Below are 22,619 nucleotides of genomic sequence, written 5' to 3' on the forward strand. Positions count from 1 at the left end.
AGCCGAGCACTAATGACTACCTCTCACATAGCCGACGTGCCATCCATATCTACGAGTGTAGTGAGCTTACCTTGATGCCGTTCGAGTTACCTCCTCTCCCGCGCACTCCGGTAGCTCCACGATCCAAGTGCAAGCTCGATCCTCCCACTCCAAGCTCCAAGCTCCATCGCCGCGATCAAGACAAGAGAAGAGAAGAGAAGAGAAGAAGAGACAAGAAGATGGAGAGCTTCTCCTCCTCGGTCCCTCACCCTCACACACTCACTCCCTCACACTCTCACACTCCCTCTCTCAAACACAAGCTCAAGCAAGCAAGAAGAAGAAGAAGAAGAAGAAGAAGAAGAGAAGAGCTACTTTTGGCCACACACAAGAATGAGCTTCTCATTCACTTTTCCACTTTATATACAAAACCCTAAATCCCTTTTGGGCGGTCATCCCCTTTTCCCCTTTTTACATGGCCGGCCGTAGCCTTGGCCCTTTTTCCCATTGACCTTCTATCTTCCTAGCTTCCTTTCCACCGCCCATCTACATTTACAAATTGCACGGGTGAGAGCCCGGCGCTCCTTGAATTAAACCATGATGCACTTGCACTCTTTTACAAAAGTTTTGACTTGCGCTTTTCCTTGTGCGCCTTTCTCCCTTATTTAAGTCTCTTCTCCTTGTGCATCTTTGTCTTCCGTTTCTCTTTTCCTTGGCCTTTGTCTTTTTCTTCTGCTTTAGCTTTTCCAGATTTTTCACCTTCGTTCTTTGAGGGTTAACAGCGACTGTGTCTGAAACCTTCTTTCCAGCAGGCAGAGTTGTAGCACTCTCGATTTTTAGTGCGACTTTAGCTTCCGCTCTCTTCTTTTTTTCGCATGCGGCTTTTCTTCCCTATCGAGGTTGCGTCAAGGTTGCTCGGTCCTGGCAGAGACATGCCGGCCTGCTTCGTTTGGGCTTGGATCATGACCCGCAATGGGATAGGTGTGGCCTCCCCATCGAGGTTTTCGACACCAAATAGCCCCAATGGAACAAATGGCACATTGGCTGAGCTAGAGGATGGCTTTGGCTTTGGGCAATCTACGAAAAGATGGGTGATTCCACACTCTACGCATCTTTGGTCAGCCTTGTGTCTGTTTTGCTACTCTCTTTCAGGACAGCATGATGAGACATGGATAGGGTGACCACAAGTCCAATAGGTGATTGGATCCTGCGTCTGCCCTCCTAGGCCCCTACCTTGTTCCCCTTCCTATTGCCATCACTGGCACAAGTCGATAATCCATGAGGACCGCATTGCCCTCGTCGTCGTGCGAGACATAAGGGCATATGTAAATCTCTTCCTCATTCGGCTCCTCCACGTAGTGGATTGGAGCGTCGCTCGGTGCATGGGTCACGTAAGGACCAGGCGGTCTAGGAATGCCTATAGGGTTTATGTCCATTCTAGGGACAGCTGGTTTCATATCGTTAGGCGCGGGAAGAGCCAATGGGGCTCCCCTTCCGAAGAATGGTTGCGGCCTGTTTGCTAGGTACGGCTGGCCGTAGGGTTGCGAGTATGGAAATCTTCTTGGTAATCTACAATGCGCGACATCATGGCCGAACCTACCGCAGTTAGCACAAGGTCTTGACCTAGGGTCTTGACACTCGGCCAGCAAGTGGTTTCCGCCACAGTACACACATTGGACGTGTGGGCTCGTTGGTCATCTCAACATGTCTTGCAACTTGGCTAATTCCATCTTGACCTCAGCCAAGCCTTGGTCTATCTCGATGGCCTTCCCCTTATGTTGGGATGATGGGATTGACCGCTCACTAGAGGCTGACGCTCTCTCTAAGCTTCGCGAATTGGTCTCCTCTAGATTTGAGCTCCTGGAGCTCCACTCTTTCAGCTAATCATCGACTCTGATGGCTTCCTCAAACACTCTAGCTACCGCGTCCCGCTGCAAGCTTGAATTGCCTGCCGAAGCCTTACATAACTCCTCGTCTCAAATTCCGCTGATGAATATAGTCGCAACTGCTCTTCCAGTTGGTCGCTCGCCCTGAGGGATTCTCCTGAAGAGGCTCCTCACATGGGTCACGTAGTCGCGGATGTCCTCCTTCTCTTTCTGCTTGATATTCATCAAGTGTACTAGCAGGTTATCGAAGTATCCGGGCTCGACGAATCTCTTGACGAAGAGATCCTTGAGGTCATTGAAGTTGGCTCGCTCTATAGCATCTAGGCTCATATACCACGTCCTACCCTTGTCGCCTAGGCAAAGCCCGAATGCTTGCGAGCGTTGAGTTTGGTCGTTGAGGCCGTTGGCTTCACAGACTTGCTCAAACTGCTCAACAAAGCTGTATGGGTCGTCATAAGGTTGGTACTTATCGAGTTGCTTAGCAACAATCGCTATTTTGGCCTGGCTGTTTGAGCCTTGGTTCGCCCCTAATCCTGCAAGCAGCGATGTCGCTAGTGCGGTGGCACTCTGCTCTACTGCTGTATTATCGAGCAGTCGTTTCATGAGAAGCTTGCTCAACGTCAAGTCTCCCTCTAGTGCTCTCTCTTGGTTCGACCGTTCAGTTTTGGCCAGCCAAGTTCAGCACTCGCTGCACCTCATGCAGCTCCATGCTTTGCCTTTGGCTCCTAGCCTGCTGATCCCTATTGTACTCGGCTATGCCCTGCAATGCTTTGGGGGCTAGCCTTCTCTCCTCTTCTAGATTTGCGATGATTGCGTCTGATGTCCTGCCGCGGTGCGTGTACCGAGCGTGCGCGTTGTAACTGCTCACTAGCTGCTGAATAGCATCTGGGCATACGTTCAAATCGAGCTCCTCATTAGACCGATGGTCTAAGCTCTCTTCCGTCATGGTCGAGTTCTCGCGCTCCACTACGCTGTCGATCAGGTTGAATAGACTTGACAGATCCTTGTCGTTGGCGCTCCTTGCTTGGTTCTATTCTGCGCTTTGATGGTTTGTCTATGTCTCTTCTTCTCTCCTACTGGTGGGTTCCTTGAGTGGTTTTATCTGAGTGAGTTCCTTAACTTATTGAATACAGTCCTCAATTTATGATCACTTAGTGTGTGTCATTTCTCGTGCACTTGTGGTCCATCAGGCTTTCAGCTCTCTTATGTATACTTCAAGTGCGGAATTCAATGTGAGTGCAGCAATCAATCTCTATATGCTTACGCCCTCTTGTCTCTTCTCGGGCGTGATAAGCTTCGTCGCTCAAGTCCTGGCCGTTCTAGCGGGTTCTAGGGTCTGCGCTGCTTCTTGCTGTTCACTCGGGGGTCAATCACAGGTCCTACGATTGGATTTCCGTTCTCAACAAGTCAGGTCGCTGGGGAGTGCTCCAGCACTGTCCCTCTATCCCTTGGTCGTGACTCCTATATCGGGAACTGCCTACAAGGCGTTCGCTATGTTGTCTTGGAGCGGATTGCACTTCCAATTAGTCGTGGGGGTCAATTTTTTATGTTTTCTTTCTTCTGCCTAAGGGTGTGTCCGATTCTGAAAATCGGACGTCCGATTTACTAGTGGTCCAATTCTCGGAATTGGACCAGGTGGGTCTGAGTTTGAGGTGTCCGATTCTCAGAATCGGACAGGGGTCAAGTGTCCGATTTTCAAAAATCGGACAAGTGGTCCAATCGGACTAGGTAGGTGGTTCGATTGCTGACGTCTCCTAATCTATGGGTCCGATTTCCTCGATCGGACGAAGTGTCCGATCGGACGGGGTTGGTTCAAGTGGTCCGAGTGTCCGAGTGGTCCAATTGGACAGGATGATCCAATCGGATGGTTGTCCGAGCGTCTGATTCTCAGAATCGGACACTGGATCGAGTATCCGATTCTGCCGACCCGAACGCACTTTCGAGCATGAAATCGTCCAAAATCTTAAGGTATAGGTTATTACAAGCTACAAGATTCAACAAGAATGATGTTGGAGTGATGGGGAAGAGATCTATATACCTGGGGATCGCCGATAGCAATGTAACTCCTCGCACTGATCGATCGAAATGGGTCACCCAAGCTCTCTCTCTCTCTCTCTCTCTCTCTCTCTCTCTCTCTCTCTCTCTCTCTCTCAACTAGTTGCAAATGAGGGTTTCCTTGCCCTCCAAGAACTTATACCCCTGTTGGACATTACCCGGATGTTACTGATCACTCTCCTTGCGATTCCTACATATTCAAATGAGCATTTCCCCCATTTCCCACTCGTTTTCCCTGATTTTCTCCCTGTTATACAGTAGCAAACCCTATGCCTCTCGGGTGTGATTTCTTAATGTTAGCCTACTCTAAACGCAACACGAATCAGAAGCAAAAAACTGAACTAATTTCTCCATGTTTTCCAATCATCAAACAACCAAAATATCCCAAAATACTTACTTGTTTTGAAGATCAAAAACACCCAAACTTCCTACATATCTCAAGCTCCGTTTCGGGGATGCATCCCCTACTTCGATGCTCGATATGAGGTGCGCAAGTGCTCAAGCTTGAATCCGTTGGTCCCGGCAACGAAGCCAAAATGTGAGAGCTTTTGCTCAACCGCCAAGACCCACGGACTGCTTATTGCTTCAAGCGTTTCAAGCGAGCTCTAATGGCTATCTCTCACCTAGCCGACGCTCCATCGATCCTACAAGTGTAGTGAGCTTACCTTGACGCCAATGTGAGTAGCCTCCTCTCTTGCACACCTTGGTAGCTCCACGATTCTCAATGCTAGCTCAAGCATCCTCAATCCTCCTCCATCTCCAAGCTCCATCCTCCATAGCTGTACGCGCAAGAGAAGAAAAGAGAAGAGAAGAGAAGAAGAGAAGAGGAGATGGTGAAGAGCTTCACCCACTTGATCCCTCACTCCCACACACTCACTCCCTCACACTCTCACACTCCCTCTCTCAAGAGCACACACAAGCAAGAAAGAGAGAAGAAGAGAAGAAGATGGAGACTCCTTTTGCCACACACCAAAGAATTAGCTTCTCATTCACTTTTCAACTTTATATACAAAGCCCTAAATCCTTTTTGGGCGGTCATCCCCTTTTCCCTTTTTTACATGGCCGACCGTAGCCTAGGTCCTTTTTCCCATTTCCCACCATTCTAATTTATCCTATTCCCAACTAATGCATACACTTTGCACAGGAGTGAGCCTGGCGCTCTTTTACAAGGATTCGGGAGCGCTTCCATGTTTAATGGTGCACCTTTTACTCTTTTGCTGTCTCGGGGCGACACTGAGACTTTTAGGGGGTCATGCCCGGACATTTAAATTTCTAGGGCGCCTTTTCCTTCTTTTATCCTGCGCCTTTTTGCTATTTTCTTTTTTTACTTTTTTTCATTTTCCCGCTCCTCTGTGTTGCGGTAAATACGGTAAACACTCACAAACTGGTAGTGACCTCAATGTGTTTTGTTCTATCATGGAACACTTGCTTTCTAGCTAACTGTATGTTGCTCATGTTGTCACAATGAATGACAAGTGGACCATCGCCTTGCACATCCAGATCACCAAATAACTTTTGTAGTCATACCACCTCACATGTTGCCATAGCAACACCTCTATATACTTAACCTTTGTACTTGATAAAGAAACTATAGAGGCTATTTTTTGCTCCTTCATTTAACACTGCACTATCAAGGGAAAACATGAATTCAATGCTATATCTTCTGTTAGACATGCTACGAGCCCAATGTGTATCCAAACACATGTATATCCTTATCTACCTCATAAAAAAGTCCATAATGCAAAGTGATTTTCACATACCACAATATACATCTAACTACATCCAAATGAGACTTTCTAGGCATCTACATAATTGATTGACAAGGCCAACGACATAACTCAAGTTTAACCTTGTGATAATCATCTAAATAAGACTCCATACTATCCTCTTGATTATAGTAGAGTATTCTATCTCATCTCCAACATCAAGGCTCAATTTCACATTTTTCTCCAATGGCACTAAAAGAGGCTTACATGTTGTCATACTACACTTGGACAACATATCCAAGCAATACTACCTTTGGGACAACAATATATCATCATCACATCTGATCACCTCAGTACAAGGAAAGTACCTTAGCTCACCCAAATCCTTAATCTCAAACTTCTTTTTCAAAAAGTCCTTAACTTCAGCAATTCCACTATCACTATCACATGTAATGATCAAGTCATCCACATAGATGACTATGATGACCAAAATTTCAACTGCATTTCTCATATAAAGTGAGTGATCAACATAAAAAAACATAAATACCAATGTTGATAGGATACTCTCCGTTCTTGTCAGATCATGCTCTAGGTGCTTGCTTTAGCCCATAGAGCACCTTCTTTAATTTGCACACATATGTTGGATACTCTAAATCCTTATAACCTACTGATTACTCCATATACACATCTTCTTGTAATTCACTATGCAAGAAAGCATTCTTGACATCCATTTTTTTACAATCTCCAATCTTTGGATACTACCAAAGTAATCACACATCTAATAGTTACCATCCTAGCAAATGGACTAAATGTCTCTTCATAATCTATGCCACATGTTTGAGCATAGCCTTTTGCAACTACCCTAGCCTTATACCTGTTAATAGAACTATATGAATTATGCTTAATTTTGTGGACCCACTTACAACAAATGGGTTTCTTGCCCTTAGGAAATTATACTAGAGCCCAAGTCTTATCAGCTTCTAATGCAGCCATCTCCTCATCCATTGTTGCATCCCAACAAGCATGACCAATAACATCCTCAAAACAATGGGCTCAACATCCTCAACCACCTTTACCATATAAACATAATGGTGACCTACATACTTTCAAATCCAAATATTTTAAAAGGGTATATGACCTTGCTAGACAATCGTACCACTAGATCACTTAGTGGAGCCTTTACATTACCATGTGCTCCCTGTATACTTGGTGTCTTGATTGAAGGAATACCAAGTTCATCATCAAAACTCTCTGAACCATTAGAATCTCCATCAAAACCCAAATGACTAGTAGATGTATCATTACCATTTGACACTTTGTTTTTCCCTTTATCTTTACCTACAACACTAGTAGATACACATGAAGATGTGGGATTACTACTTAGTCTCCCAAACTAAGGGCTAACTATAGATGTAGTATTAAATGATGTTTTTGGTCCACTAAGGCTCCCTGATTCTTGCTTTCCTCTCTATACATAATTATCATGATCATCATTATCATCCAATGTATCCCCACTAGATGCATACCAACTACTCGATCTCATAAAAAATGACATCCTTGCTCACTCTAAACTGACATGTGTGATAGGATTATAAGAATGATACTCTTTCTACTCTAAATATTATCCAATAAAAATATTATCTTTAGCCTTTGGATTAAGCTTCTTTTACAACTCATCTGGCACATGAACATATGCAATAAAACCAAACACTTTCAAGTGTCACACATTGGGCTTCTTCATTATAAAGCATTCTTTGAGGATCATCTCATGAACTATAGCTATGGGAGTTTTGCTTATAATATAGACAATAGTATAAATAGCTTTAGACCAAAAATATTTTGGCATATTCTTTTCAGCGATCAATGCTCATGCAACTTCTACAATATGTCTATTTTTTCTTTCTGCAACCCCATTTTGCTGTGGGTATACATGTAAGTATATCATCTCTTTATCCCATGAGACCTCAAGAAGTCACTAAACTCATTAGAGAGGTACTCTTCCTGTCCCTAAATTGATTTCTTATTATGCATTCACTATTTAATAGATTTATGTCAATAAGTGAATGACTCGCTTCTCTTTAAGTGTTGATGATGATCAAACATGGCCATGAGACCATTTAGAGACTAGTATTCCTAGTGCATCACTTAATGGGGTGATCAAAGCACTATGATAGGGATATCTGATACATGCAGTACAAGTTATGAAGGGGGAAGGAAGTGTCTAGCCAAGAGTAAGAGTGTACACAAGAACCAAGGAGTTACACATAAATGAAGATGGATTGAGTTCTAAGAAGAGAAAGTGCATTAGCATTGTGTATATGTATCTATGTGTGCATTCGAGGATGCCTAGGAACATTTACTTGTGTGTAATGAGCATTGCATTCATTTGGGGTCATCCTCTCCCTTACAAGTCAAGGTTTAAGGTCTTTTCTTTCATTAAGAAAGACGATAGAGGTAATTCTCTCACTAAGAAAGACAATAGACGTGATCCTCTGGAATTGAGAAGAACAGTGATTTTCTCTTTCTAAGGTCTAAGATGACACAAGCTTTTGTGGGAAGTCAATCTTAAGGTTGAGGCCCAAGGCAATCTAATGAACTCTCTTTGTCTATGGCTCAAGGTGGTTGCATGGACCACAAGTTAAGAGTACAGTTTAAAAAGCTGTTTCTTTTTTAAATAGACATGGTGAATCTATTTTTAAAATATATCACGATAGAAAGCTGATCTCTAAAAATGGCCAATGTAGTTTATCGAAAACAACGAGGTCTACAACTTTCTATTGGGCGTTTTTTCATCCAAACAACACATAGAGAGATATCTCAAAATTAGTGTTGCAGAGTAGGTCCTGGAACAGCCACATCTTACATGAAGATCAAACTTTCCAATCTTGGCACTCAAGTCTCTCTCCAAGAAGGTCCTAGAACAGGCACATCTTACATGAAGTTCAAACTTTCCAATCTTGGCACTCAAGTCTCTCTCCAAGAAGAGAAGCTCTTGAAAGCCTATAAAAGAGGAGGCTCTCCTTGGGTGTGGGGGAGGTGAAGGAAGCATCACTTTGCATGCATCCAAGAGAAGGAGAGAAGGTGCAAATGCTACAGAAGCCCTACTGAAATCAAGTTCTAAGAGAAGGAGAGAAGGTGCAAGTGCTGCGGAAGCTCTACTGAAATCAAGTTCCAAGAGGAGAAGAGAAGGTGAAGTGCTGTGGAAGCTCTACTGAAATCAAGCTCCAAGAGGAAATCCCTACACATATTGTGTAGGAGAGACTCAAGAAGGGTCAAAAGGTGCCAACTTCCAAGTTTTGCAAGTGTTAACCGGTTGTATACCGTGCAAGGAACCGTAATCTTGTTCCCAATATCTACAAGTTAAGAAATGGTTTATGTGTAATGGAGGAGCTTGCTCCTTGTCAATAATATAACTCCACAAGGGGAGGGGGGGACTGGCCCAACTTCTAGTCCCTAGTGTGTTGTCAATATCTCTATCTCTCTCTCTCTCTATATATATGTTTCTTTTCTCTCATATGTTCTCTCTCTGTGCCAGCATAATATTTACCATATATCTTTTAAGTATATAAGAAAGTTGAGTGTGTATCTCGGATCTTATAACAGTGGTATCAGAGCATGTCTCATTGCTTTTCTCAAAGTAAAGGTGATCCTTGCAAGAAAAAGGTAAAGACGGGGAGCGATAAAGCACCTACAAGTGAGCAATTACAAGCTCATTGACAGAGTATCATAGCTTGTTGGAGGTTCTTGAAGTATGTCAATTGATTGAGAACTTAAGAGCAAGGGAAGAAGCTACTTATGAAGGATCAAATCCTCCAAAATATGGTGATACTAGAGGAAACACCATTGCACCAATTTATGGTGAAGATGCAAAGCTTCCAATTGTTGAGAAGCTTCCTAGAAGGAAGAAGGACTCTTAGGTCAAGAAGAGTAAAAAGACCTCACCTCGAGTGAGGTGGATAAGGAGGGAGTCATCTCCCTCAGCATCCAACTACTCCCATGAATACTCAAGTTCCTCCTCCTCCTCATTAGCTTCTAGTTCCTACTCTCTTGGTTCTAAGTCTCGTGCAATCCACAAACGGACAAAGAGGGGCCATAAGAGGAGCAAGCTTAAGAAGACTAAGACTTTCAAGTCTGGGGATAAGAACATAAAGTTTGACTCTTACTCTGGTAAGAGAGATCCTGCTAAGGTGTTAGCCTTTGTCAAGTAATTTGAAGTTACTTTTTCTAATGGTAATTTCTCAAAAAATCCCAAGCTCATGCATATAGACATGCACTTGAAAGACATTGCTAACAATTGGTGGTTGACTCTTATTTTGGAGGGAAGGAAACCTACGACTTGGGAAAAGTTCAAGAAGAATATTTATGCTCAGTTATTGCCTCCTGATTTTGAGAATGATGTCAAGAAGGAGTGGAACTGGCTAGGCCAGAAAGAGCATGAAAATGTCACTAGTTATACGGACAAGTTTTGGTCTACTCTTCTCAAGGTTAATTCTTTCATGGAGATTGATGATGAAGAGAAGAAAAGGAAGTTTGAAGCTGGCCTACTCCCTCATTTACATAGAACCATGAAGGTGTATCCACATGAAACCTTATCTCGCATGATGGAGTCTGCCATCATAGCTGAAAGTTTGTATACACCTGGTATATCTCGAAAGTTGGAGATGAGTTCCTATAGAGCTGGACAAAAGTAGCTCTATGATCAACCAAGAGACATGACTAATCGAAGAAGACTTAACTTTACCCATGAACAATATTCAAAGCCAAAGGTACAAGAAGAAGCGCAAGTATCTCTCTCCCTCTAAGATACAAAAGTATAAAGAGGAAGGAAGGTGCTTTCTTTGTGGTGAGTTAGGGCATATGAAGCTTGATTGTCCTCACAAAAGGAAGGAAGCAAATGTGGTTAAAGATCCTCCTCTATCATCCTCAAATTCTATTTCGGATGTGCAAGCTAACACTCATTCAAATGAGAAGAAAAGACAACTCTTAAAGGGTTAGGGGACACTCAACAATCAACGAGTTTTGATACTCTTTGATCCAGGGTCCACATATAATTTTGTGTCAGCAGATACTGTTGAAAGGATACAAATTCCATCGAATCGATTGGGAACACAAATTGGATCAGGTTCGGCATTTGAAGGACTTACAACCAATTCTACTCCTGTTCAAGGGAAGTTGAATCTTAGAATTGGGGATTACTGCGACCAAGAATCTTTTCTACTTACACCCATAGGTAACTGTGATGTTATCTTAGGCATGCCTTGGCATTACAAGATTAGAATTCTTCCCAATTTTGTTAAGAAGACCCTTACATTTCACTTCAAGGGTCGGAACATAGTATGCATTGCTGATACTAGAGATTGGCCTGTGCCAATTGTTAGTCATGTTAGCATTCTTAAAGAAATGAAGAAAGCTATTTCTGCATACATGATTTTGTTAGAGAGTCAAAAGAAGCTAATGATTCAAGGGCACTTTATGCCTCTAATGAACACACAATACCAACTAATGCTTCTAAGTCTTAACTTTTAAAAGAATCCCTCTCTTTAATTGAACAAGCCAGACATGATTTTGTTAAACAATATGAAGATTGTTTTAGTGATTCACTCCCAGGACAGTTACCTCTTAATCACTCGGAACATCACACAATTGATCTTATCCTAGGCATTTTACTACCCAACCAACCGCCTTACCGAGTAAGTGCAAGTAAGCAAGAGGAAATCCTAAAACAAGTAAACAAACTATTGGAAAAAGGGTTAGTTCAACCTAGCTCTTCTCCATACTGCTCTCTAGGCTTACTTGTTCAAAAGAAAGCCAGATCTTTCCGTATGTGCATAGACTACAGATCTTTGAACAAGATCACAATCAAGAATCATTTTCCTATCCCAAGGATAGATGATATCTTGGATAAGTTGCAAGGGGCTAGTGTCTTTAGTCGCATTGATCTCAAGAGCGGCTATCACCACATACGTATAACACCTAAAGAAGTTCATAAAACATCTTTTCGTACAACGTTTGGACTATACAAGTTCTTATTCCTGCCGTTTGGTTTGACTAATGCGCCCACCACATTCAATTGAATGATGGAGAGAATTTTCAAACCTCACTCAAAGTTCACAGGTGTCTTCTTTGATGACATTCTAATATTTTCAAGGTCAGAAGAAGAGCATAGAAAACATATATTTATTGTTTTTCAAGAGCTTCCCAAGCATAGACTACAGGTCAATGGTAAGAAGAGCAAAATTTTACTTTCGAAAATTCATTACTTGGGCCATATTGTTTCTCACAATTTGGTGAGAATGGATCCTAAGAAGATTCGAGCCATTGTTGAATGGCCTACACCTACTTCTGTATATGAAGTTAGAAGTTTCTTGGGCCTATGTTCATACTACATGAGGTTCATATGAGGTTTTGCGTATATTGCATCTCCTCTACATGACCTTACTAAGAAGTGAATGCCTTTTTGCTGGGGATCAAGGCAACTACAAGCCTTTGAAAGAATTAAGTTTCTTGTGACTCAAGAACCAATTCTCATAGTTTCGGATCTTCAAAAACCTTTTGAAGTTCACTGCGATACTTCCGGGGATTGCATTAGGTATGTGCTTAACCAAGAGCATCATGCAGTAGCATTTGAGAGCTGACGCCTCAAGGACAATGAGCTACATGCTCCAGTATATGAGAAAGAGATTATGGCAGTGGTACATGCTCTTCAACTATGGAAACACTATTTACTTGGTGGAGATATTGTTATTAAAATAGATCGCCAAAGTCTAAAATATTTCCTCACTCAGAAGAAGCTCTCAGAGAAACAGATGCGTTGGGAAAATTTTTTATCTATGTTTCATTTTCAAATCCTTCACACATCTGGAACTAAGAATGTGGTAGCAGATGCTCTATCACGAAGACCTCAAGTGAATGCAATTACAACTGTTTACCATAACGAGTTCATGTATTTACCTAAAATATATGCAACTAATCTTCTCAACCATACGGGATCAGGTTAACTCAGGTCAGTTGACTACACCTTTCTCGATTTGAGATGGTTATTTGTATCATCATCAAGCAATTTTTGTAGCATTACCATTGCGACACAAGGTAATGGATGAAGCACATGCATCTCCATATGTTGGACATAGGGGTATTCTACCCACTACTCAAGGATTGGAAAGATATTTCTTTTGGCCCACTCTTAGAGCTGACATTGAAAGATATGTCCATGAGTGCAAGATATGCCAAAAAGTAAAGTATGGCAGGCATAAACCACATGGTCTACTAAAGCCATTACCTATTCCCAATGAGCCTTGGGAAAGTATATCCATGGACTTTATCATGGAGCTTCCTCGCACACTAGTAGGCAATGATGCGATCTGGACTATCATTGATAGATTCAGTAAGCAAGCTCACTTTATACTTGTGAGAAAGAAAATCAAATATGATCATGCTACCTTCAACAAGTTAATGCAAGATATCTTTAGGCCCTATCTTGATGACTTCGTACTCATTTTTTTGGATAAGCTATTCATTGCTCATATTTTCAAGCATCATGGCATGCCTAAGTCCATTATAAGTGATTGAGATCCCCGCATGACCAGCCTCTTTTGGTAAGCTCTCTTCGAGAACCTTGGGACAAAGTTAAAGTTTTCATCATCTTATCATCCTCAAACAAACGGGCAGAGTGAGAGTGCTAATTCTACTGTTCTGGACCTTTTAAAATCCTATGTCTCTGATAATCAAAGAGAATGGGAAAAGTATTTGCCTTTAGTAGAGTTTGTATACAATATTATGGTGCACTCTAGTACTGGTAAGGCACCCTTTGACATAATCTATGGTAAGCCTCATTAACCACCCATTCTTCTTACGAAGGATAAGATCTTTGCAACAGATGAGTTTTTTAGAGACATTGATACAACTTTCACTCAAGTAAAAGCTGCTATCCAAAGGACACGAGAAGCATAAACGCGAAGCTGATAAGCATCATCGTAAGTTAGATCTCAATTTGGGAAAGTATGTTCTTCTTATGTTTGTGAAGGCTCGCTTGAAGAAGCAGAAAGGTCAAAAGGGTAAAGTGGTTAAGCTTTCTAATCGCTATTATGGCCCTTTCAAGTTCACATATAAGATAAACGATGTGAATTTTGTTTGGATCTACCAAGTCATCGGAACATTCATAATGCTTTCGATATAAGTCTGCTACGTCCCTATATTGGAGAACCTCCAATGGAACCAACCAAGCAAGATTAACCTGATATAGAAGAAACACAAGAGTTCCTTGTGCCTGAAATAATTTTACACCATCAGGACAATACTCTAAGGTCAGGTAAGGTATTACGGAAGTATGTCGTTAAGTTTAAGAATTATCTCCCATTGAACGCTTAGTTTATGACTGAAAGAGAACTACAAGACTTTCCAAATCTTCTTAAGGACTATGTATCCCCTCTACAGTTGAGGTCAACTATTTAGAAGCCAGAGGGATGTCACTAAATTGATTGCTTATTATGCATTCTCTATTTAATAGATTTATGTCAATAAATTAATGACTCATTTTTCTTTAAGTGTTGATGATGATCTAGCATGGCCATGAGACCATTTAGAGATTAGTATTCCTAGTGCATCACTTAATGGGGTGATCGGAGCACTATGATGGGGATATCTGGTACATGCAGTACAAGTTATGAAGGGGGGAGGAAGTGTCTAGCCAAGAGTAAGAGTGTACATAAGAACCAAGGAGTTACACATAAATGAAGATGGATTGAGTTCTAAGAAGAGAAAGTGCATTAGCGTTGTGTATATGTATCTATGTGTGCATCCGGGGACACCTGGGAACGTTTACTTGTGTATAATGAGCATTGCATTCATTTGGGGTCATCCTCTCCCTTACAAGTCAAGGTTTAAGGTCTTTTCTTTCATTAAGAAAGACGATAGAGGTAATTCTCTCACTAAGAAAAACAAGGGATGTGATCCTTTGGAATTGAGGAGAGTAGTGATTTTCTCTTTCTAATGTCTAAGATGACACAAGCTTTTGTGGGAAGTTAATCTTAAGGTTGAAGCCCGAGGCAATCTAATGAACTCTCCTTATCTATGGCTCAAGGTGGTTGCATGGACCACAATTTAAGAGTATAGTTTTAAAAGCTTTTTTTTTTTAATAGACATGGTGAATCCATTTTTAAAACATATCACGATAGAAAGCCGATCTCTAAAAACGGCCCGTGTAGTTTATCAGAAACAACGAGGTCCACAACTTTCTGTTGGACATTTTTTCAACCAAACAACGCATAGAGAGATATCTCAAAATTAGTGCTGCAGAGTAGGTCCTGGAACAGCCACATCTTGCATGAAGATCAACCTTTCCAATCTTGGCACTCAAGTCTCTCTCCAAGAAGAGAAGCTCTTGAAAATCTTTAAAAGAGGAGGCTTTCCTTGGGTGTGGGGAAGGTGAAGGAAGCATCACTTTGCATGCATCCAAGAGGAGGAGAGAAGGTGCAAGTGCTGTGGAAGCCCTACTGAAATCAAGTTCCAAGAGAAGGAGAGAAGGTGCAAGTGATGCGGAATGCCTACTAAAATCAAGTTCCAAGAGGAGAAGAGAAGGTGCAAGTGCTGCGGAAGCTCTATTGAAATCAAGCTTCAAGAGGAAATCCCTACACATATTGTGTAGGAGAGAAGGAGAGACGCAAGAAGGATCAAAAGGTGCCAACTTCCAAGTTATGCAAGTGTTAGCCAGTTGTATACTGTACAAGGAACCGTGATCTTGCTTTCGAGATCTACAAATTAAGAACTAGTTTATGTGTAACGGAGGAGCTTGCTCCTTGTCAATAATATAACTCCACAAGGGGAGGGGACTGGCCCAACTTCAGTCCCTAGTGTGTTGTCAATCTCTCTATCTCTCTCTCTCTCTCTCTCTACATCTTTCTTTTCTCTTATATGTTCTCTCTCTATGCCAACATAATATTTACCATATATCTTTTAAGTATATAAGAAATTCGAGCATGTATCTCGGATCTTATAGTACTTCCCATCCATTTGACCTCGAGCACTTAACTTTCAAGCCTGTTTCTATTTCAATGATAGTCTTGAAAGTTTTGAAGTACTCAAGTATATCACTTTTTTCCTTCGTGAAATATACCCACAACTTTTTTGCATAATCATCAATACATATGACAAAATATTTGTCCTACCACCAAGAGATATATTATGTGTAGGCCCCAAAATATCTGTATGTACAACATCAAGTATATTGTTGCTCACATCTTTATCATGAAAAAAAGTTTGTCTTGTCGGCTTACCAAACTAACATGCTTCACACACTTTGTGAAAATTTGTAACTCTAAAAGGAGACAACCTTGTAACCAATCCTTTGGATTGCATTGATTTCAGTCTCTGCACATTTTCATGTCTAATATGTTTGTGCCATATTTCAATGTCTACAACCACTCCTTTGCCTTTGGTATATATAATAACATTCATAACATGAATTCCAACATATAAGGTGAACATGTTGCCAATTTTGCTTCCTTTTGCGACCAACCTGCACTTATTATTTAAATCTTCCATAAAATAATCTTTTGTGTAAAATCAAACTTACATCCCTTGCTCTACCATTTGACACTCTTTGTGATGGATCGCTTATATAATACATATGGAATACTCTTTGTCTGACCATCATGTAAGGACAAGGAAACTTTTCTAATGTGTGAAATTGGGTAGTATGAATCATCACCCATCTACACATAACTTGGATTTTGTAAATCCTACATGTTTCCAAACCATTCAACATGGCTAGTCATATGATTAGATGTACCTGAATCAACATGCCATACACCATCATGTGTCCCCTTTCTTGTGGCAGCATTCATCATATATTACATAACCAATAGACACTCATATTTATCTTCATTTTGTCGTGAAGACGATGCATAGTTTCCTTGCTACAATTTATGACTATGGATATTATCCTTCTTAGCATAACAATGGATTGCAATATGACCCATTTTGCCATGATAATGATAAACAATACTAGAATTGTCAGAACCTTTGTTTTACCATCCACCCCTTTCTCTAGAGCTCCCCCTACCTCTAAAGTTTCCATGGCCTCCTGAAACATGTATTTCATTGAACTGATGATTTAACCTCTTTTGCTAGTTATCACTAGCACATCCCATACCATGGCCTCTTGAGGATAATTTTTCACGTCCTCTTTGAACTTGAGTAAAATGCTTGGACCTACACACCATTTCTTTCATATGATTCACCCTGGATATTGATCTCTTCGGTAATCGTGAGAGAGACTAACTCATCAAAAACTCAAAACAACTTCTCTACTTATATAGAAGTGACAAATGATTTCCAAGCCTTCTCATTATTGAGGCCACCCAAAGTAGATGAAACCAAATCATCATCATTAAGCATTGCATCAATAGCTACTAATGCACATGCAATGCTTCTCCCTTTCAAAACATACTCATTTACACACATCTTTTATTTCTTCAAAGTATTCAATTCTTGATTGATTTAAATATTCTATACCTTTGTATTTACTAAAAACATGTTCTCAAAAATTATCCAAGCTATATGTGAAGTGTCTACATTTCTAATATGTCCCAACCTAGTGTTACCAATGACTGCAAATAGCCAATACATAATATTTTTTTCTTTTGCATTCTATTCTTTCAATGCCTCTAATTCATCTTCAATTGTAGGGTCATTTAGCTCTCACTCCTTTTCTTCACCTGTTCACACAAAACTTCCAGGATAGGTAGTTGTTCTTGTCCTCTCAATAACGGGGTTTCCACTATTCTCTCTATTACCACAAAATTGGTACAAAACAAGTCTTGTGCAACCTTTCACAACAAGTGTACATCAATACACAAGCATCCATTTTCATTGACTGCTCAATAGTATATATAATATGCAACCTATTTATAGATGAAACTTGTATTTGCTTCTTGACAAATATCCTAGAACTTGCAAATTTAAAATCTATAACTTGTGCACCCACTTTCAGTCGACACAATCAAAATCACAATATACCCTAAAATTATATACAACCTTGCAAATCTAAAATGGAGCCCAAAATAGCCTCAGATGGCCAAAAAAGTAATGGAAAAGCCACAAAGGGCTTATCTACAGAATATACAGTGCTCTACTTATACACAAAATCTCATAGCAATCTGAGATGATCACTCTATCCTGTGTTTGGTGCCTCCACCAGCACTATCTAAGAGAAAGAGTGGAAGAATGGAAGAGCTTCTTACCCATTTTTTGCTTGCTTGAATCCTTGCTTCTTCTCATTCACTTCAACCTTTAAAAATAACATCTCTTAATGGTACTTCTTTGATACCATGTCACAAATCATGTGGTAGGAGAACTTGCTTGAGTTGCTTTGCCAAACACATACCATACACATAAGAGGAAGCTCATTGAAGAACACAAGAAGACCGATGGAGGCCAAAACTTTTTCTTGCTAGTTCTTTTCTTCTTCTTTCGCACAATATAATGTACACAAAGTATAGATAAGATATAACATAAAGGAAAGTGACCTACTAAGTCAAATATTGTATAACTGACTATACTAATTGACTAGTGCTATAATTATGCCAACTATAGGTAAGTACAACAAACTAAATATAATAAGTTATAATTCAATGGCTACGTGAGGATCATAAGGACCATTGATGTGCTAAGTGTAGGTATGCAAACCCAACTAACTAGGTGGTCCATCATTAATGTCTACACGCGTTGAGCTTGTGATCTCAACAATATTTTCATAAAGCAATCTCTTTTAGCAAGCAAGAGGAATGTCTCACAAGTAGTATTCAACTCCTTTAGTGTTCCAATTGTAAATTTATATGCTATACCCTTTGGATTTTGCAAGCTCAATTGCCTCTTATACAACCCATCATTATCAAGTGGTAGTGGCAAAGCAATTGGCTTGGATTTCTTGTCAATCATATTATATTTTGTTTCGACAGTTACATCAATCAACTCCAAAATAGCACATGCATTTTTCTCATAATCAGATTGTATGCCTTGCAAACTAGGCTTCTCTTCTACTTGCATCAAAGCATTAACTAGACGACCAAAAAATGTGTCTTCCTCTTTATGATATCAATGATTTCATCGTGAAACTTGCGCTTAGCAATACCAAGAAACTCCCCAAGTGTGAATTCCACCTTGTTGTTAAGAATATGCTCTTCAAACACTTTCTTGAGATCCCTTACGGTCTCTTTGTTAGAGTGCAACTTGTAGCATGGTTGCTTACCCTTTTGGTTCCCATCTTGCTTTCTTGCTTGTGCTACATCCTCCGTTACATGCTCAAGATCATGTTGCACTAAAGCCTTTGGTTACTCAGAACTTCTTTTTGTCACCCTCTTTAATGTCCCTCGAATTTCTTCATCCCTTTTTCTCTTATCTTTCACAATCACATGCACTTAGCCAAGTATACATACACTAAGTAAGAGTCAATTGTTGGTGAGTCCCAACCAATCATGTCATAGATACTTCTCCATGCATGAGTTAGTTCATTCTTTGAAGATTTGCTCTTCTCATATGGATGTATTGCATGAGACCATACTTTAGTTTTCAAGACAACAATAACCTTTTGCAATACTTTCTCTATTTGCAAAGCAAAGATAGCAACATGTACTACTACATTTCATGTAGCCATTCCTTCCAATAGTTTTTGCATTCCCCCCTATTCCCCCTTTTCTGAAATTCAAAGCAAGAGGTAATACTATCTCTTGAGCATGATTTTACTATCCTTCCAAAAAATAATTTGTCATTCTAATGCACCATAGTACAAATCACAATCATGTCTCTCATGCTGAGGGTCATCACACCACATACATCTACACATAAAGCCCTCACATGGAGACTTAGGGGTTGTTTCCTGCCCTTTCTCATCCAACTATGCAACCTTCAACTATAGGTCACACATTCCCTTCATCAACTCATCCATAGTATCCTCTTTAATTGTTGTCAAAATAGAAGGTGCTCAAATATACTTTCAAAATCTTGTAACAATTTTGTAGCTATGAGTCCTTTATTCAACATCATGGCCTACTCTTAAAACATTCAAGGAGTAACCAAATTGGTATTTTCTACATAAAATTATTCCCTAAATGCCTTCTTAACCATAAGCCAATCAGCATCCTACAAATACAATTTAGTAATTTGTGTGTTTAATTCCTGCACAATGATTCACACAAAATATTAGCTCCATGCAAAATGAGTCATATGATAAAATTCAATATTAATGCATAAAAATACAAATATATCGATACATTTTGATTGTTAAACAATTTTATCACCTACCCTACACCCTGTAAAGCCTTAACCGCCACTACAAACTCTAACTTTGCATAATCATGCATCCATTTTTGTTGTTTTTATTGCTATTGTTGTGTCTACAAAATCATATTCATATTCTACATCAACTTTTGAATGACATCACTTGCATCTATTTTTGTTGTTTTTATTGGTATTGTTGTGTCTACAAAATCGCATTGATATTCTACATCAACTTCTAAATAACATCACTTGGACCCAATCCTGATATATCTCTCATCTTGCACCCTTCTAACAGCCTTCATGCTAGGTTCACCAAATGTCGGGGGATTAAGGAGTGAAGGCTAGAACCATGGGGATTTCAGAAGTATAGGTGTAGAGAGTAGAGGTTAAAGAGAAGAAGAAGAAGAAGAGAGAAGGAAGAAAGAAATCACACATCAAATGTATCTAAAGCCAAGTTTTTGAATTACTATCAAGTACAAATGTGCAAGATCAATCCAAACCTTGTTGAGACAATAGATCAACTCAAAATAAATAGCCCAACATAAAGCCTATCCCTAAATAATAAGAGATTAAAACCCTACTATACATAGCCTATGTGACAGGCAAAAGCATCACATCTCTATACCAGTGCATGGATCTTGATGGGGGAAGGTCAATCCCATCGCCCAGAAGCAACATTAAATGATAGAAATGGTTAAAGATGAAGAATAAACATAAGATGCACCAAATTCTATCAAAAGTATGTCTTTGACAAGTACAAATCATTCCCCTATCCATCAAGAAGCAATATCAATTGGTAGAATTGGTTAAAGATGAAGAGAACCCTGTATGGGACTTATTTTTGTACACCATCCCTATTTTTATTGTGTATTAGATCACTAAAATGCTCATAAGCTACTCTAAAACCTCTTAAAACTATGTCTTTGACAAGTATCAAGACATCCCCCTATAGTAGAAAGTGAGATCCTTTGCATTGTTGAACCTAGAGCCAATAAAGGAAGACAAAATCCGTGTGAGATCCTTTGCATAGTCGAACCTAGAGCCAATAGAGGAAGATAAAATATGTGATAGTAAGCTACCCTACCATGTACCCTATTCATGCTAGCCCAAGAAAGCTTCAAATCTCCTCTTTTGTTGGCCGTTAGCAAACCATGCAGATCAGAGAAGCTTCCACCTCTCCCTTGTTGCCCAAAAACTTGAGTTATGCATGGGTTATGGCTCCTTCTTCATCCCAATACAAAGTAGCCCTCTTGCCCTATTTGTGCCTACTTCTTTTTCACATAGTATGTATCCCTCATTTTCTCCCCTTTTCCTTTCCTACTCAAGTCTCCTAAGCTCCCACTTACTCCCTATATCAAGTCTCATGCCTACTAACTCTTAGGCACACTGACTTACATGACTTCTCCTTTTATTTATTCTTGTCATCAAACCACTGAATAAAACCTCTATAGTGTCTCTAGACCTCATATAACCTCTCCTATCATGTCCTACCTAAAGCTCTTGAATGTATAACATATTCATTTCAAAAAGGATGTAGCTTAAAGGTTTAAAAGCATGTTTCTCTTCACATTATGTACATAAAATTGTATGACAACATCGTACAAACAACAACACCATATTCATTTCAAAAAGAATATAGCTTAAATATTTAAAATATTATTCCAAATATATTTTATTTATATATTTAAATAGATTTTTTTCCTATATATTTAAGTTTTTTTAAGGGGGGTTTCTTTAGCCCATATTCCCACTGTACCTCTCTATTACATCCATTATGGCGGCCTAGGTGAAACACCAATGAGCATATTCGCATGCAAGCATCCTAGTCCAAGCCTACCCACAAGTTATCACCCTTATGTCTTTAGTTTTCCAAGGTTTAGACTTAAGCCTTATAAGGCCTTTTCCCAAAATATTTTAGCCTCAATTTACATACTCTAACATCTAAATTCTTATGGACTTATATAATCATCAACATGCATGTTTTATCAAGATGGATATTATTTTGTTTACAATAGTCTGAAATATTTGTAATTTAAAATATATGTATCACTTGTAGTAAATAACATACTTTCGAAACATCCCTGATTTAAGAAAGCTAAAATTCAAATTAGTGACTTCATACAAAAATGTATATTGATATTGTTGGACCATTAGATTAATGAAGTTGCATCATTAATAATTACATGTACTTTTCAAATGTGTATTCTTAGATGTATCTAGGTGTTGAACTCGTTAGAGATTTTAATCTTAAATTAGTAGGATTTACAACATCTTTTCTATTTAAATATATGATTTTTGTTTTGTGTTTTTCAATATTACTTTCATATCATATGTGTAATAATTCTCCTAGATATTCTATTACTTCTTATTGAAAAGAGGAAACTAGGGAAATTGAAAAGCATCTATGAAAAATCCCTTTAGTTTCAAGATTTACATTTGTATTTGGGGATATCTCCTCATCAAAAAGTTCATTATTCAATCCATATTGGTTTTTTGAAACTCTTTAAGGAAACTATGGCACACATACCAAGTTGTAGATGATTCACCAACTACATTTAAATGCCTAGAGTTATATAAAAATCAATGTCATAGGTATCTACTCAAATATAAAAATGATTTTATGGGAGAATCTCAATGGGTTCAAAAGTCTATTATACTAACTCCAACTTATGTCCATCTAATGAATGCCTACCACTCACAGTCACACTAATATCCCACATGC

Source organism: Lygodium microphyllum, chromosome 9 (assembly GCF_053477565.2).
Source record: "Lygodium microphyllum isolate KBCC chromosome 9, Lygodium_microphyllum_v1.1.10, whole genome shotgun sequence".
In the NCBI taxonomy this organism is placed as follows: domain Eukaryota; kingdom Viridiplantae; phylum Streptophyta; class Polypodiopsida; order Schizaeales; family Lygodiaceae; genus Lygodium; species Lygodium microphyllum.